This window comes from Cryptotermes secundus, unplaced genomic scaffold (genome assembly GCF_002891405.2).
Source record: "Cryptotermes secundus unplaced genomic scaffold, Csec_1.0 scaffold399, whole genome shotgun sequence".
NCBI lineage: Eukaryota > Metazoa > Arthropoda > Insecta > Blattodea > Kalotermitidae > Cryptotermes > Cryptotermes secundus.
In genome coordinates, this window is record NW_019727096.1 from 1706763 (window position 1) to 1711778 (window position 5016).

Sequence of the window (5016 nt, forward strand, 5' to 3'; positions counted from 1 at the left end):
TCAATCACCTACGTCTAGTGCCGAGGTCATGAATATTGGAGTTCTGCTTCAACTTTCTGCACTATTTTACGTTGTCGTAAGGTAAATTTGTCCCTGTGCTTTATTAGTTAAGCACTATATCATGAAGGCGTATGGGGGAGTCCAGACCGTCACTGGGGCCCATCGAGCCTCCTATCCGAATGGACACCGGGCTCCTTCCCCTGGGGTAAAGTAGCCAGTGCGTGATGCTAACCTCCCACCTCTATCTAGTGCCAAGGTAAACAAAGGTTGAACTATACCTCCTCACCCCCATATGTTTTCATTCCGTATTCTTAGTGCTTAACTAATTAAACACAGAGGAAAATTTGCCATTTCATTAAATGGTGCTTAATTAATTGAGAACAGTGACAGCTTCACCTTTTACATTTGTTTTATTTATAGATTTGTGTTCATAAACCAGAAAGTTAAAAAGAAAACCAAAAACAAAGTAAATAAATAATTTACATATCCTTCCTCAAGTTAAAATAAATATGGGAACAAATTAAGAACCAGAGTTGTTAACCTGAACATCGAACCACCTTGTTGTAACATGTGTGAACATTCCTAGTGCTGTTAAATGAATCACGTTCATTCTGCCTTGCTGCAAATGATGTGGCTCTCAGCGAAGAATATATTATGCACATAGTTGTGTGGGCGGAACGGTGTTCTGCACGTTACCCAAAATATAACCACATTCCCCTCTGCTGTTTACGTGCTCCATCCAGTATTACGTGACATATGATGCACTTGGAAAGCTGCTATGCTCTGCAACTTCTGTCTCTGTGTTCATGTGTGGTGTTCCAATTCTTCCTGCCTATTTTATTTGTTTTCCTTCTCTTCATAATTTCATTGCTTCGGGCAGATCATACAAAATATAACGATGCTATCATTGGCTGGAAACCAGTTTGATTCTACGGCTACTGACACAGACTCCATTATCCACAGCCCGTCGCATTGTTACTGCTATTATTTACGGGCATTCGACAAACTAATAATTTAACAGCTTGGTACATCTGTTACGTCTATGCACATTTTATTCCTTCTATTTTCTCCTCTTCATTTCTTACTTATTTCTTTCTCCTTCACTTTCTTTCTTAATTTCTTTTTTTGTCTTTCGTTTTTTTCACCGCTTCTTTTTCAATTTATGCCCCCAAGAGTTGCTGTAGCCTCTTCATTCCCAACATTTTGAAAATTAATTTATTTTAATTCGTACAAGAAACTGTGTACTCAGTGCCCACAACCAATATTTTGTAGTTTATACGTGGCCATACCACTTTGAACTCACCGGTTCTCGTCCGATCACCGAAGTTGAGCAACAAGGCGCGGGTAGTACTTGGATGGGCGACCCCTTGTGAACACCACGTGCTGTTGGCATTCATTTTAGCCGATCACAGAGGCCGCGCGGTTTGAAGCATGAGCTGTCTTCGCTCGCTCGTACGCTGGAATCGTTAGTTCGAATCCCATTCGGGACATGGATGTCTGTGTGCGCTTATTCTGTTTGTATTCTTCTGTGTGTAGGTAGCGGCTTGCTACGAGCTGATCCCTGTCAAAGGAACCGTATCGACTGTATATAAGAATAAGGAACTGAAAAAGCGGGCAAAGCCCAGAATTCTAAATACTTTATAAATGAATTTATGCTTCATATTATCAGCATGGGAAGGGTTTTATACACTCCTGTACATCATTCTGAATTACTGTGTTTTTTTCGTCTCCGCAGGTTGAATTGTCTATAATAATTCGCGGAATGTGAATCCTCTTTAAAATATTGTAACGGATTTGATCAACATATTGCCAGGCAACAGCTCTGTAAACACTGTCCAACACGCAACAAAAGAGGAAGCTGTGTTTTCCGTGTCCGCTGTGACCTCACACAACAGAAGATAGTGATCACGTGGCATGTGTTTTCCGTGATGCATGTCCGTTCCTCGGCTACATAAATGAGCACAATTCTTAAAATCCCGCGGAGAAGGAAGCAAGCGGTAAGCTCGAGGAATACAGAAGAGTGAAGATTATCTTAGTGTGCTGTAGCACAGTGATATTGAGTGTGTGTGATTTAGTGGGACTTTTATAGTTCCCGTGTTATAAATCTGAGGGGACTAGTGCAGATAGACTGAAGATATTAGCGTTGAGTGCTTTGTAGTATAAAAGTGTTATAATTATTTGTAGTGACAGCATGTAAATATACAGTAAATCCATTTACCAGTCGGAACCCCGTCTTTAGTCACTGTGACACGTGTCTATATAGTTCGTGGAATAATTTAGCGCCTGATATAGGACCAGTGTTCACAACTGTAAACGTAGACACGAGCACAAATGGGGATTGCTAGATCACATACATTCTCTGTGTGGGAGATGGATATAAATGTACATTTTTACCATTTCTTTGTGGGTATTTGGTGGACAGTCGTAATACAAAACCCGGCAATTATCACGCAAGAATTCTACCATTCATCGGAATAAATTCCTATGAAGGATGTAGAATGCTGTACTCTGGTATTGTTACACAGAATCCTTTCTTTACCTGGAATATTGTGACTTATTTGTACGTTTCTTTTGAATCACGTTTTTACCTTTTCAAAGAAGCGCACACCATATTGTAAATTAGAGGCTGCTGATAACCACTCAGTGAAATTATCACAGATGACTACATTTGAAATATATTATAGACATAAAGTAACTTCTGTTCTACAAAAAAAAAGTGGTTGTGAACATAGTAAGGAGGCTGAGGACTTGGCGACGAAAGAATCGGGATTCGCTTTTCTGTGGGGGCAGAAATTTCTCTTTTCATCAATGCGTAAAGAATTGCTGTCGTGGTAACTTTCTTCTTCTTCTTCTTTTTATTATTATTATTATTATTATTATTATTATTATATTCCTGTTTCTCCCACATGGAGCAGAGGGCATCTGTGAAACACTTCGTTTCAAATCAGTTTCTTAACCCTAGACATTCATTAGGACTCCTTGGACGGGGGATCAGCTTGTCGCAAACACACACATACACACAGAATAAACTCAAACAGATATCTATGCCTTGAGTGAAATTCGAACTGAGGATCCCAGTGTTTGAGCGAGCGAAAGCCTTCTGGTTGGGATTGTGATGAAAAAAATTCATATTTATTACCACAGACCCATTTTCTTTGCCATCTCATAATCTTGCCAACTGATTGGTACAGAGTAATTTTTTGTCAGGGATAGAAGCTTGCTTGAAGACTTGAAACTCTCCACTTACCTCAACTTTATGCCCATATTAAAGGGGCCCATACACGTACGAGTCTGGCTCTGGAGTCCGGCTCGGCAAGCTTGACTCGGGACCCGGGATTGGATTAATTTAACCACAAACACATGAGCTGACTCCCAACTTTGCGACCCACACACGGAGGAGTTTGGCTCATTGGAACCCAAGCCGAGTAGTACTCGTGAGCCAGACTCCTCCGTGTGTGGGCCCCTTAAGAATGTGCGGGACAATACATCCGCTCTGTTATACGCTTCCATATTGTGGTGCTTAATTAAGCACAAAGATACACTTGCATGTATTAGTTTTGTCCCAGAAGGAAGCTTATTTCTTTCTTTGAACCTTCCATATTATGAATTCCTTATAGAAATGAAGCGTGCACTCAACGGGTCAGCAAAACGGTACCGTTCTTGACTCGAATTCGGAAGTGCTTGGTTCGAATGGCGGTCTGAACACCGAGTATCATGATTAATATTTCCATGTTTCTTCAGTGTTTCCAGTCAATTGTCTCGATAATATCATTATTACGTCCCGACCGCTTCCTTCCGAATCCCTTCAATTCAACATTCATATGACATCCTGACACCCGGGTCTCTGTAGTATATACACCGACGTGGTTGTTAAAAAATAAAAAAAAAATTAATGTCATATTATTGAATACACCATAATACTTTCCAGATGAAACACAGAATATTCGGATTTTCACAGTTAGACGTGAGATCTGACTTAATCTAACTATATCAGTGCCATTAACGAAAATTTTTTGATATTAGTCCAGTTAATCATTGGATCAAAAGCACATTTTTCTAGATATAATTTAAAAGCTAATTTACCCGTTCGGGGGAAGTCGGTAGCTTATTTTTTTTGAGATACTCTACTACAAACCGGAAGGTCGCGTGTTCGAGTCCCGATAACGTGGATTTTTGCAATTTACATAATCCTTCCAACCACACTATGGCCCTGATTTCGACTCAGCCCCTAACAGATATGAGTACCAGGAATCTTCCTGGGGGTTGAAGGGCGGCCGGCACTAAAGCTGACAAGCTCACTGCCATCTGTGAGCCGATTGTCTAGAAAATGTGGGAGCCTCGACCTCTCACAACCCTATGGGCCTTCACGACATGTTACAGGGACAACTTTACCTTTCTTACCTTATTTACCAGTTCAAAATTGACTGAAGGAAATTAGTAACTACGTGAACACTGCTTTAAATATGGCCTTGCGTTATAAAGTACAACAAACCTCCACCAAACTCATTGGCGTAACAGTTGCATTCTACACCATTTTTGGAGGTGCTCTTTCCTAATGGCGTAATGTTAGTAATAATTTTCATCCAAATAAGAGTTCTCGAATACACGTAGGACATATATAACATACGGCGAGACAGACACAATCTCTCCTACATGTTTTCATTCTTTGCACATCGTACAGGGAACGCATGATAATTGGGAATGTTCCCGTTTTCAGTTACGATCTTGAAACCAAGTAACTTCCATTTATGTTCCATATTTATTTTCCGTCTTTGACGAATGTATTGACCTGAAACAAGCATTTTTACCCTTAACAATCAATATCCTAGGCATAGAACTGAGATATAAGTATAATTAATAATAATTTATTTATTTGTCCATTTATAATATCCTACAGCGAAGAAGTATCGGACACCTGTTGTATAATTATAAAGGGTGTGTCATTTAAAGGGCAAACCAGCAACGATTAGGTAACAGTTACAGAAGCCGATCGCAATTGCAGCGAAATCTAAAGTA

General features: G+C 40.0%; 1 pseudogene; it reads left to right on the top strand.

The window, feature by feature from the left end:
* The first annotated feature begins 1275 nt into the window (after positions 1-1275).
* Positions 1276-1392, top strand: LOC111864393 (annotated as a pseudogene).
* Positions 1393-5016: the final 3624 nt, after the last annotated feature.